This window comes from Miniopterus schreibersii, assembly GCF_964146895.1.
Source record: "Miniopterus schreibersii genome assembly, chromosome: 11".
Lineage (NCBI taxonomy): Eukaryota > Metazoa > Chordata > Mammalia > Chiroptera > Miniopteridae > Miniopterus > Miniopterus schreibersii.
Genome location: NC_138111.1, coordinates 34,546,239 through 34,560,050, shown reverse-complemented (window position 1 = coordinate 34,560,050; position 13,812 = coordinate 34,546,239). Strand labels below are relative to the sequence as shown.

Here is a 13,812-nt window from a genome sequence, read left to right as displayed (position 1 = left end):
AGCATCACATGTTGCTCCATCTATGACTCAAAGAAACATGTTTTTGTTTTTGTGTTTGTTTTTGTTTTGATTCTCAGAACTCACTCTTCCAAAGACCATACACCTCTTGAGAAATCTTTGCTTTTGTCTTATAGGACCTGTGTTTCCTGTAACTTTGTGATTCTCAAAGTGTCTTGTGGGGATCCGCAAGGGTCCCCGGGATGAAAACTATATTCCCAATAACATAAAGATGATATTTGACTTCTGAGCTCCTGCTTTCTCATGTGTGCAGTGGTTTTCCATGGGTTTACATGTGGTACCACAACAGACTGGGTGCAGAAGCAGATAAGAGAATCCCACTTTTTTCTATCAAACCAGAAGTAAACAAGATTTGTGAAAATGTAAATGCCAATCATCTAAATTTTTTGAGAGAATATGGTTACTTTTCATAAATATATTTGTTACTATATGATAGGTTTATTGTCATTTTAAAATGAATTCATAAATATTTAAACATTTTTTCAGTTTTCATTGCTAGATAAATATCAATAGATGTAACATATAAGCCCCACACAGAAAGTTCCTTGAGTCCTCCAATAAGTTTAAAGTGTAAAGAGATTCTGAGACTGAAGAGTTGGAATAACACTGCCATAACCACCTGCTTTTTCTATCTTTGTTTTGATCTTTGTTTTAGAAGCTAGGAAGCCAGGACCATATTTGCATTCCACCTTTAGCATTGAGCTGAGATCATAAGATCTAAAGTTCGTGGACTCATATTTCCCCATGCCTCATCTTATGTTTTACTCTTATTTCCCCTCTAAATAATTTCTTTAGTTATTTATTTTCCATACTACTCTATTTAAAAATGTTTAATCATAAGCTTCAGAGAGGTTATTGTAGGTTGCTGGAAATGAAACAGATGGTAGAAAGGGTGGGTTGGCCTCTTAGAGCATGGTATAGGAATATAATATGGAAGATTTTCATAGAAATGGGCCCTCAAATTCAAATGCTGCTGCTTAGAGATTGCAGGCAGGATCTTACTGGTTATTGTGGAACCGGTGCCACTGTATCTGAATGAATAGAACTTTTGTTCTGAAGCCTCTTCACTCTGTACTCTGAATTATGCATACCCCGGCAAGGCACAGCCTCTCTCCCTCTCTCCATTTCCCCTTCCCCTGCCCAATGGAGTTTTTTTCCTCTTTCCTTTCTTCTGCTTTGCATTTACATTCTTTATGACCTATTCTTAAAACATATTTTCTAATGCATTTTTTGACTTGAGAATAAAAGGCTAGCACTTCCAGCATTACTTCGTCTTCATTAACTAGCCTCTTATGATGCTCTAATTTCAGGTTATTGTATAATACTTGAGCTCTCTGCTAATGTACATTACGTCGGAACTGTAATCAGTGCACATTTCAAGGACTCCAGTCAACAAGAGTACCCAAAGCTTTGAATTCAAAAAAAGTGTGTGTGTGTGTGTGTGTGTATATATATATATACACACACACACATACATACATATATATATATATATATATTTTTTTTTTTTTTTGCAAGTTGATGTCTAAATGGAGAGAGGGGAATAAGATTGGTCTAAAGCATGCAATAAAGCATACCCTTCTACCCTTTAGACATCAGCTTTAGCATTGACTATGATGCACAGATGAGTAACAGTGGGCATTAGTTTATCAATTATTATCATAGTTTTGATCAGTGCACTAATATTTTCTTTTTCATTAAACTTGAGAATAGCTTATCTGTCTCTCTCCTAGTGAATTCAATTTAAACCTTCAAAGGAGGAAATACGACTATGGTAATGTTTGAATAATGTGGCATTATCTCTGGTGAATAGGTAAGTCCCTTTTGGGAAAGCTTTCTGATCTCTTGGTAGTGGTGTGGGGATAGTTAGGGTTGAATTCTGGGGGCTGAGAGTGAGAGAGAATTAGACACTCCACTGAAGTATGGATGAGTTTGTTTTCTAGATGATGGGTTTCTCTCGCTTATCTAAGCCCATCCTGATGGTATATAGATGGTATAAATGCTAGCTTTTTTTTTTTTTTTTACCACAAAACTCAGTACATGGACCAAGCACAGTGAATTTATCAGAGCAGAGAGCTCTCATGAGGCCATTTTTGTGTAGATGTAACAAGCCGTAATGTGATGAAAAGGAGAGAGAGCACTCTCCCACAGACAACAGAATAATCATTATTTTAAGTTTCCTAACTATGACTCCTAATTATTTTTAGAAAATGATCCCTTGACTTATTACTTATAAAACCTACCATAGAAGAGTTTTCAATCAGAGTATACTTATGACATGGAGGAAAAAACCCAAAAATTTGAGCCTGGTCTTTAAGGCCCTTCATCTCCAACTTTCTAATAAATTATCCCATGTTACTACTCCATGCACTCTCTTCTGTGACTTGCTTCAAGTCTTTCTGTGTGAAATGTCCTAGTCCTCTCTTCTCTTTCTGTTAAAACAGTGTGGTAGGTCCCAGAGTCACATGTCTCTGGGTTTGAATCCACTTATTGGACACTTAGTAACCATGTGGCCTTGTTGCATGACCGGAGATCAAGTTCATCATTAATAACATGGAAAAATAACAAGACAGACCTCAGAGGGTTTTTATTAAGATCAGATGGCATGCTGTACATAAGTACTTAGCGCCATGCCTGACACATAATAAGCATTCAATAAATGGAAAATATTACTTCTTCTTTAAGGTTTTAAATGAATTCAAACTTTGTTAGCAGGAACTTCCAGATCTCCCAAGTTGGACTGATTTTTCATGCCTAGTTCTTGCAGGACACTTTCTTGTTTTCTCATAGTTTTCTTTGGATCATGATGGTTTGTGTGCCTGCTTAGCTCATCCATTGAAAGGTGTGCCTCAAAGGATTGAATCTGTGTCTCACTCCCCTGAGAATTACCCACAACACTCAGCGTGGTGCCTTGCTCAGGGGTTGAGTTAAATCACATGCCCTGTGTGCCCTTAGCATTGCCATTTGTGCATAAAGTGCAATCCCAGCCCTCAGGAAACTTCCCATTTGTTTAGGGAGATAAAGCTAAAACACATTGTACACTTCCGAGAGGAGAGACTGAGAACTCCATGCAAACCTGCACTGTCAAGAAATGCTTGTTGGTGGAGCGAGAGCTTCTGGAGGATCTGGATGGACTTGTGAGAGAAGGGGATGTGGGGGCGGGGTGTATTCCAGGAAGATGAACAATGTTGGTTAGAGTCTTTTAGTGCAGATAAAATTTATATACAGTGAAATGCACAGGTCTTAAGAATACAGTTGGATGGGTTTTGATAAATGTATGTACTTGCATAACTACCATCATTATAAAAAAAATTCCATCATCTCAGAAAGGTCCCTTCTACCCAGTTCCAGTCATTCCCAACTCCCATGGCACTTAGTTTTCTGATTTCCACTTCCATAGACCAGTTTTTCTTATTCTGGAGATTAATATGAAAGGGATTATATTTTTTGAATCTAACTTCTTTCACTCATCATAATACTTTTGAGATTTATCCATGTCGTTTGTCAGTAATTCATTCTTTTTTACTGTTGAATAATATTCTGTTGTATGAATATACCATGATTTGCTTTTCCTGTTGAGAAACATTTGGATCACTTCCAGTTTTTAGCTGTTATGAGTTGTCAGTAATAAACATTAAAAACTGTTAATAAACATTAAACATTATTATTATAAAAATAATAAGCAAGTATTTTTGTGGACATTCAGTTACATTACTCTTGGGTAGATACCTAGATATGGAATTGCAGGTTTATAGATCAAGTGTGTATTTAGCTTTATGAAAAACTGTCAAAACATTTTCTTAAGTGGCTGTATAATTTAACACTTCCACCAGAAAATTAAGAGAAGAAAAAGTAATCATTTATAATTGTTCTCATATTTATCGTTATTGGTACTCTATTCATTCCCATAGATCTGTGTTTCCATTTGTTTTATTTCTCTAAAATCTCCCAAATTTCCTTTACCATTTCTTACACATAATTTATTATTTCTGGTGATGAATGTCTTTCTCAAGTTTTCAGTATCATGAAGTATCATAAAATACCATGGGTTTCTTCAATTGATATAGAATTCTAGGTTGATAGGTCCTCCACCCCTTTTATTCTGCAGTTAAAAAAATATCATTCTATTGTTTTCTGGCCTCCACTATTACCAATAAACTTAGTCTTCATTTTTATTATTGTTTTCCCTTATGTCATGTGTCTCTTTTCCCCTCTGAATGCTGTTACGGTTTTCTTTTTACCTTTGGTTTTCAACAGCTTAACTGTGATGTTTCTAGATGTGGTTTTCTTTTGTTTTTAAAAAATTTATTCTGTGTGGGATGCAGTGAGCTCTTGGAATAGTAAGTTAACATTTTTCATCATATTTTGGAAATTATAAAAAATAATAATAATGATTTCTTCAAATATTCTTTCTTCCACATTTTCTTTTTTCTGTTTTTCTGGGACTCTAATTGCCCATATTAGAGAGCTTAATATTGCCCCACAGGCCACTGATGATCTGTTTATTTTATTTTATTTTATTATTATTTTTTTGTTTATTTTATTTTTGAATCTTTATTTTCTCTGTTCTTTATACTAAATAATTTGTTGATTATGATTTAAAAATTATTGATTCTTTCTTCTGTAGTCTCCAATCTGTTGTTAAGCCCTTTTAGTGAATTTTACAGTTTTAATTATTTCTCTTTTTAGTTGTAGTGCTTCCCTTTGGTTCTTTAAAAAATTTTTCTATTTGTCTGTTTGATATGCCTTATCAGTTTTAGTAATTCTGAAAAGTTTTTCCTTTAAGTCCTTGAATATACTTACAATAGCTGCTTTAAAGTCCTTGTCTGCTAATTCCAGTCTTTGGGTCATCTTGGGATTAATTTCTATTGACTGTCTTTTCTCTTAATGGTGGGTCACATTTTCCTGTCTCATTGAATGCCTACTGCTTACATACTGTACACTGGACATTATGAACGATTCATTGTAAAATCTCTGGGTTTTTTACATTCCACTGAAGAGTATTACTTTTTGTTCTTCCAGGCAATTCAGTTACTGACTGATCCCTTTGAACTCATGGAAGCTTGGCTTTATTAAGATGAGTATGTTTGATTTTATCATTTGTATTGGTAGGGTGATTCCTTTAATTCAGAGACATACACTTTAATCCTAGGATGTGTTCTTCTGGGGTTTCAGTGGAAAGCCAAAGGTGTTTACCAAAACCCTCTAACTTGGAAGCACTTGAACTTCCAAGCCTTCCTCTCAACAGTGGACAGCATCGAATATTTCTGCTCATCTCTCTTAGCCTTCCAGCTGTTGCTTTCTGCTGGGTTCCTTGCAGTCTTCCTTGTGCAAACATAGTATAAACGTCAGCCAAAGATTTGAAGGGAGTTACATACCAGATTTGGGGGTTCCTTCATTTTCTGAGTTTCCTTTATTAATCTCCAGCTACTCTGGAAGTGCTGAGCTCTGTTCACAGACACTTCAAGCCAACAAGACTACCGTTCTGCTTGAACTTTAGCTGTCTAGCATCCCTCGGGCTGGGAGTTCTCTTAAGAGAGAAGCTATAGAAGTGATGCTCTCACTCAGCTCAGTTCCCTTTTCTCACGGGTTTCCTACTCTCCAATTTATGTATACTTCTGATTGTTCTCCAGTGCCTTCAAATAGTTTTTTATTTTTAAAAAAAATTGCCCAGAGATTATAATTCTTAGTTGTAGATGATTTATTCTGGTACAAGCTATTCCTCCACAACTGAACCTGCAACCCCTGTGTGTTGGTTTCCCAGTAAGCAGTCCTGACTGAGATAAGGTTTTGTGTGAAATAAAATTGAGTTTGCATCTGTGAGCTAGAGTTTAGAAGGCCTTAAAGGCCAGGCAGTGGCTATTTTACATGATGGAGTAGACAAGAGGGAAAGGGTCATGTCCGAATTACAGATAGCTTTTGTTTTTAAATATCGGAATGATACTGACATTTATTGTAATTTGTGGAGAGATTTGACGTGTATTCAAATGAATTGGTATGATATCTCCATCATTTACATGAAGCAAATGTCAGAATAGAAGTAAGACCGTCCATTTATCCTTGTAATTGTAAGTCCTCCATCCCCTCCTCCCTGCTCTCTCTTCCCTCTCCCTCCTCTCCTTTCCTCTTCTTCCTTTTCTTGGCTTCTGTCCCTCCCTTTCCTATTTTCTTTAAGTTTGTGACTAATATATGAAGAAGGTGTCAGAGCTATTCAAATAAATCTCAAGAATTCAAATTTGATCTTCAGAAGGAGTCCAACATTTTTCCTTAGTAAAAGCATTTATTTTTTTTTTTACTTTACTATTCTCAGTGCTTAATAAAATATTAGAACCAGAGAAATTGTAAGAAAGCAACTCCAAACACACCGTGAAGTGTGTGCATTTATAATCAGTAACTCTATGTAAGAATTTGGAAAAATGGTTCTGATAAAAGCATGGTAGGAAATTATCTGTATACTGTGATGCAGACTGAAAATGTTATATACATGACAAAGACTGGACAGGAATACACAAAATGTTAGTAGCTGTATGATGATAGGATTATGAATGTTTATTTCCCAAATATTTTCAAAATGGAGGTAATTTGACTCTATTTTAAAAATTCCCTTTCATTAGAATAAATGTGCCAGGATTCAGCAAGGTTACACCTGCAATTAAAAAAAACAACTCTATAACTAGGTCTCCTGGTGACAACCTCCTTTTCCGTATGTGGCAGAGAGTTCGCACCTCCCTGGCTAATATTTCCAGTAGTGCTTAGGTGCTGACCTCGTGAGGCTGGACATGCAAGAGGCAGACAGACATCCAGATGTCTAGTAAAGCCTGAATCCTTCTGTGTTTTCGGGTGGAAAACCATAAGGTACCAAGGGTGTACAGGGAAAGGTGGGACAGAACCTCAGGACAGAGGGTGAAGTCTGCACCAGGTAGCTGCGTTATCTTGCTAATCAGGACGCTGCTCCTCCTCAGTCTCATGCCTGTGATGTGCTGCTGGGTGGAAGGTGAGCTCAGAACACTGTGATAAGCTGCACTGAGGGGTTCCTTGTGGTGTCTGCAACTTCTGATAAAATATGATTATGTTGGTGGAGGGCATGTAGCATCGTAACTCTAATAACTAGGGTTATCATAACACGTATTTGTCCAAAGTAGGACATGTTTGAGGGTCAAAGGGGTTGCTATTAGCTGTGATAACAGGCACAAAGTGGATTATACCTGGCAAACTGAAGCCTCAGGCCAACTTCCCTGTAAAATACGTGGCTTTTCCAGCACACTAGAATAATAACATTTTCCAAGTTGATTCGTGTCTTCCTGTGGAGACACGAAGGATTTTGAGCAGGAGCAGGAATGATTAACATGACATTTCATGCAAAAATGTCTGGCAAAAAAATGTAGGATGGATTAGAAGGGCAAGCATTGTGAGTCAGGGAGCTCAACCAAAAGGCTGTTGCAGTGGCTCAGCTATTTTGTATAAGCAGATGAAACCCCGGAGACTAACAGGTACAACAAGGACTCTTAGAGCAAAGATGGAACCAAACATCTTCAAAATCAAACCTCTCCTGGAAACTCTGCATATATAATTACAATAGATATGGAAAGTCCACTCACCTGGACATTGTAAGAAATAGGCTGTGGTCCCAACCTGTCACACTAACTCCCAGAACTTAGAGCTCCCATTTTAAGATGGAATCAGAACAGATGGCTACCAAGCTCCCTTCCTGTCCTTAATACAATGATTCTAAACTTTCCTGAAAGAGTAGAGTTTTAGAGTTCTTTAAATCCCTTTGCTGTTCAAGAGAAGGGTGTGTTCAGGGTAGGAAATGACAGTAAAGAAGATGATGAACAGATAGAGACACAATTAATCTTTTTATTCTTCTTACCTGAGTTAGCTGAGAGGTTGACTAAAAAAAAAAACTGAGTTTTTTTGGGTTTGTTTGTTAATCCTTACCAGAGGATATTTTTTCCATTGATTTTTAGAGAGAGTGGAAAGGAGGAGGGTAAATAGGCAGGAGAGGAGAGAGAGAGAGAGAGAGAGAGAGAGAGAGAGAGAGAGAGAGAGAGAGAAACATTGATATGAGAGAGACACATCAATTGGTTGCCTCCCACACGCACCCCGACCTGGGCCAGGGACCAAATCTGCAACCCAGGATGTGCCCTTGACAGGGAATCAAACCAGTGCTCTAACTACTAAGCAACACCAGCCAGGATGAAACTCTGATGTTTTTGATGTGTCATCAGATTCTCGTTTTTGAAGTTCATCCCAGATTTAGTGTATCAACTCCTACCTTGCTGATTATAGACAAGTGCCAAACAAGTCCTTAAGCTCATCAGAGGAGCTTTGAGGGAAAGGAGAAGGGATATAATCTATTCAGTAATCCTAAATGACTTATGAGTAATACTGAGGGAACCCCAGGAAGTGTACATGTCCCACAAGTCCCAATACTATCTTGTGCTCTGGTCAAAGGATGCCCCTCACTTTCCATTGACTAGGTCATATCTATTCCCCTTGCCCATCCACCTCTCCTTTCTCCTAAGATCCTTTGCACTCTAAGAACTTTCAGTACTCAGATCGTTTGTGCTTTTAAAAAATGCATTTAATGACCCTTCTATTATCCACTTGCTTCCCAGGATGGGTGTGGACATTAAAAAGGACATATGGATTTTCATTATTCTTGGTAGTTATAGTCTATAAAGTTACTTTGAACTCTGAGTTAGCAAATACTGAACTGTTGCTCCTAAGGAAAATACAGAGTTAGGTCCCTGTAAGCCTCTGGTTGACAACACTTTTGTTAATTTATCAATCCATCTGTTTTGTGCAGGTTACTGTTGTTGATTCCTTAACATTGAACCAATAGCATCATAGCTCATGCCTGAACGAAGCTTAGTTAATATACGTATTTTCTCTATAAGGCACATTACAACCTTCTTGTCCCAAGGACACTAGTAGAAAGCCCTTTAGCACTGTGACACTAAACAGACTGTGAAAAGGACACTTGTTTATCGTATGAGAGCTGAAACAAGAAGGCAGAATTTCATCCTGCTCAACTGCAGCTGAGAATGTGTGCATTGGGTGGGTCGAAATTTTCTCTGCTCTGTGGATATCTATGAATGACCATGAGAGCACCATGAGTGTTTATTTTGGGGTCACAAATAAATTTTAGCAATTAGGTGAATTCTTAAATACGGAACCTGTGAATAATGAGAATTTACTAATTAAGGACTTAGAGATTGTACACACAAATTAACTAGATATTCGGTGTCACTATTAGAGAATGAAAACAAACCAATATTTATTCATTACCTACCAAATACCAGACACCATGCTAGGTACTTCAATGTAATCCCCCCCCCTTTTTTTTATGTCAATCTTTGCCATTAAGAAAATGGAAACTGAGGGAGATTAAATAAGTTGACTAAGTTCACACACAGCTAACGAATGCCCCGGTTGTAAAGAAATCCATCTCTTTAGTTTGGGCAACCATGGGCTGGATAGTCAGGTTGTTCCTGTCACTGAACTTACACATGTTTGGGTTGGATAGGGGATGGAGGAGATGGAAGGGTAAACCTGGGGCTTAACAAAGTTGCCAGGCTCCCTGAATCTGATCCCTTCTAGGAAGGGAGTAAGTTTGGTAGCACACCACTGTGATAATAGGAAGAGCATGCAAGCTGATCCTTAGCCTGGAACTGGGAGGGCCTTTCCTCAGGCACAAGCAAAAAGAGAGGAGAGAATACAGTAGTCCCCTTTACTTGCAGGTTTGCTTTCTGTGGCTTCAGTAACCCTCGGCCAACTGCAGTCCGAAAATATTAAATGGAAAATTCCAGAAATAAACAATTTAACTATTGAGGATCTTCAACCATTGACATCATCATGGCTCAATGATCTGGGATCACCTGAAGCAGGTGATCCTTCCGACATATTGTCAGAAGGTTAATAGTAGCCTAGTGCCACATCACAGTGCCTACATCATTCACCTCACTTCATCCCATCACGTAGGCATTTTATCATCTCACATCATCACAAGAAGGGTGAATACAGTAAAATAAGATATTTTGAGAGAGAGAGACCATATTCACATAACTTTCATTATAGTATGTTGTTAAAATTGTTCTATTTTATTATTAGTTATTGTTAATCTCTTACCGTGACTAATTTATAAATTAAACTTTATCATAGGTATGTATGTAAAGGAGAAACCATAGTACATATGGGGTTCAGTACTATCTGTGGTTTTAGACATCCACTGAGGGTCTTGGGAAGTATTCCCTATGGATAAGGGGGGGTGGCTGTAGCTAGAATCATGACTTGGGGCAGCTCACAGAGTGTGGGAGGAGCTGTGGAATAACTTCCTTGTGATTTCTCCATGCCCTGCCTTTCTCTTCTTTAGCGTCTCTCTCTCTGGGGCTGAGTCTAGGTCTTCAGATTCCCACAGGGTGAACAGGCCTGTGCAAAGAGAATGATGTTTACCACATTCTATATTTTTATGAAAATGAGTCTTAACAGCTAAGTTGTAAGGTCACTAAAGTTAGGGGTCATGTTCATGTTTTTGTAGCCTTTATAATACCTTGCATAGCGTCAAACATGCAATGGAATCTGTACTTAATAAAATCAAGGTTGATTGCTCTATTTTCTTGCTGGTGGTTTTATGACTCTAAAATAGGCATAATGTGGGAGTTTATGTCATTGATTTTCAAGAACGAAGACAATATCTCCTTTTTTTCATTTTTGCTGCAAAAAGCTTTATTGTTTCCATTTGGTTCAATGCACAGACCAGGGCTCCACGGTGGTTAAAAGGATGTCTCGTGGTTTCAGGGAGAAGCTCAGGCAAAAGCCAGACACCAGAAGAATGCAGAAGAGGCCCCTCAAAGGCCTCTGGGCTTCAAAAGCTCCTAATCCTGCTTGAGGCCTGGAGGCCAGCCAGCCTGCAGAGGTGAGTCAGGTGTCTTCTTGAGTTTCACCTTTTCATCCAGGAGGTGGTTCTCCAGGAAGTCACAGAGATGAGGGTCTGTGCAGGTAGAACCTGGGACCTGCAGATTCCAAGGGGCCTGGTTCAGGTTCTTCTCCAAGGCCATGGTGGCTTCATGGCATCCTGAGTTTTGGTCCACTCATCCTGGGATGGCTTCAGCACGTCCTGGAAGAAAACTCGGCCACCACGCTGGTTTTGCATTTTTAAGAGATGCTCCGGCACTGACACTTCTCAGCCAACTTGGGAAGAAGTGGTCCATGCCCTCCAGAGCCATATGGTTGCAGTAGAAATAGTAGCCCAGAGAGAGATAGGTGTAGGAGGCCGCAGATGCAGGTTGGCCAGACGGTTGACCGCAGCCTCCACCTCAGTGAAATAATTCTGATGAATTTGGGAGCTAATTCATGGTTGTTCAGCTAAAAAGGGTGTTGGCTGGTCTTGGAGGCTGAGGACGGCTGAGGTGGTTCTGAAGGTGTCGGCTGGAAAAGAGGCTGGAGGGTGGTTGAGGCTGGAGGAAGGGGCATCTCTGGGTCTGTTCCATCCAAACACAGTTGAAGCAAGAGACAGATCCAGGGGACCATCGAGGACACTGCCAACACTGTCTTCTTCTGCCACCTCCTAACAGCCTATCTCCTTCAGCATTCTCTCATTAGTCTCGGTGTGATTTTCCCTGTCTGCCTCTCTGCCTCCTTGCTCTTGCCAGCGTCGGTTGTGTCTCCCTGAAACATCAAGTCCTTTTGTCAGCTGATACTGTCCTAGAACTGAACAAAACCCTCGTGAGCAGCCCACGAGTGGAGTCACTTATCTCTGTCACCAGAAGAGTTGATCTCTTCTGATAAGGTTTTGTCTGGTTTTAGTGGCACAGTTAGTGACAGCCGGTGCACGCAGCGGCGTGTGACCCGGCCCCTTGCCTCAAACTGTGCAGTCGTCAGAACTGTCACACAGTCAGAACAAGTTAATTCCGCACCAGCAGAAGGGCAGGTGGTAATAATGCCCAGCCCCTGGAGAGGGTGCCGTCCGGCGGCCCTGCTCCATGGACCAGGGTGCACGCTGACAGGCGCCGAGCTCTTCCCAGGGAACTGGGTGGGAGCAAGCGCGGTGACTGTCGGTGCCACGGTGCTCCCAGTGCTGCCAGCTGTAATCTGGGAATGACAGTTTCAACGGGGACCGTTTTAAGCTTTAAAAAACCTGTCTTTTGCTGGCAGAGGCAGAAAACGAATGTTGACCCTTCTCCTGTCTTATTATTTTCCCCCTATCAAAGCTAATGAGAGTCATGACTGGGGAGGTGCGTATTTGTGGGTTTCCCTGGAGACGGCCGCTGATGAGCTGTTGGCCTCATTAAGGGGTGTTTTCTCACCGCGCTCTTTACACAAGCCGTGGTTTCTGATGCTGGGGGATGGGAGAATTAAGAGTTCACCCAGTGTTTGAAGAGAGAACCAGTGTTGCTGTGTGTGGGGGGGTATTTTCCTTACCAGAAAGGTATTGGGATGTGAAGAAATGCTGACAAATATGAAGTGGGGGCTCGAAGTTCATGGCTGCTCAGGAACAAGACGCAGACACTCAATTAGCCAAAGTGGGAAGGCCCAGATTCTTCCTAAAAGCCAAAATCACTTCTTAGATGAGGGGTTGATGACCAAAGGATTTTTCGTTTCCTTTTTCTTTCCGAGAGAGGGGAAGACCAAGGAGAAGCACAGAGGATTTTGCTCGCAATTAAGTGGTGATGAAAACAAAAGGTCACTTTTTCCTAAGTAGTAGGTATCACACCTGGGGTTGTATGATTCATGTTAGCACGTTCGCTTCTTTTGAGTTGCTACAGTGTCTTCCGAAGTGATTTTAGGAATTGATGGGCAAAGAGCAGCCTTTTCAGAAATGAAGAGTTATCCTGCTGAAGACCTTCTGCCAGATTTACTGACTGAACCCAGCGCCTGCAAGGGTTGATGGACTCAGTCAGGGCACATCTGTGGAAGCCCGCAGACGTCACTGTGGTGGTTGTAGTGAGATCAGTGTACGATACGTTCTGTCCTCTGTTTCCACTAGTTCTTCTCTAAGAAGGAAGGTGCTATGGAGAGAAACTCATAGTGTAACCCTTAATGATGCCGAAGAGGGAGAAAACTGAGATGCAGCTAAGGAAACCAGTGTGACTGCTGGAGTTATTTTCCTAAAAAAGCAAATCTGATCCCACCATATTACTGTAATATCCCCTGGATTCACATGGGCTGCTCTCTCTTACCTCTATGTTTTTCACAAGTTCTTTGCATGTCATGCTTTACTCATCTAAGATTCAGATCAAAAGTCCCTTCTTACATGAAACACCCCCCCCCCCCCAGCCCCCAGAGTCCTTGGGGCTTCTAAAACATGTGTTTATACACCTGTAGTATATTTATCGAGCAGTATTTAATATGCCTTCTTACTTTCCTAGCCTTTTCCACTAGGCTACGACTCATTGAGGTTAGGAGCCATGTGTTGTAATTTTATCTGCAGTGACTAGAAATTGTCTGGCACAGTCACACGATAAGTCAGTGGCTCAAGACTGAATGAGGAGTGCTGAGGTGAGAAACACATGCTAGCAGATGAAAGGTGGAGTTAATCAGGGGTGAGTTTAAAAGGGGTTGATATTTGCAATCAAATGTATAAATGTAATGGCATGACCCCTTAAGGGTGCTGTTCGAATGACTTCAGACATTTGAAGAATGCTATAGACAATTAAAAAACTAAAAGGACTTTTAAAAGCTATGATTAGCACAATGATTAAGGCAGATGGCAGAATGCTAGCACGTGGCCGGCGGCTAGCAGAACTGCCAGAACCTTGCTCCGTGTTTGCTGTCAGGGAGCGCGATCTATAA

At 40.2% G+C, this 13,812-nt stretch overlaps 1 pseudogene across 1 annotated transcript; it reads right to left on the bottom strand.

Moving 5' to 3' along the window:
• Window positions 1–10,885: 10,885 nt before the first annotated feature.
• LOC308564085 (ferritin light chain pseudogene) lies at window positions 10,886–13,232 on the bottom strand (annotated as a pseudogene). Its single transcript has 3 exons — window positions 13,200–13,232; window positions 11,771–12,111; window positions 10,886–11,366 (listed from the first exon to the last, which is right to left on the bottom strand). The product of its transcript is annotated as a ferritin light chain pseudogene (transcript).
• Window positions 13,233–13,812: the final 580 nt, after the last annotated feature.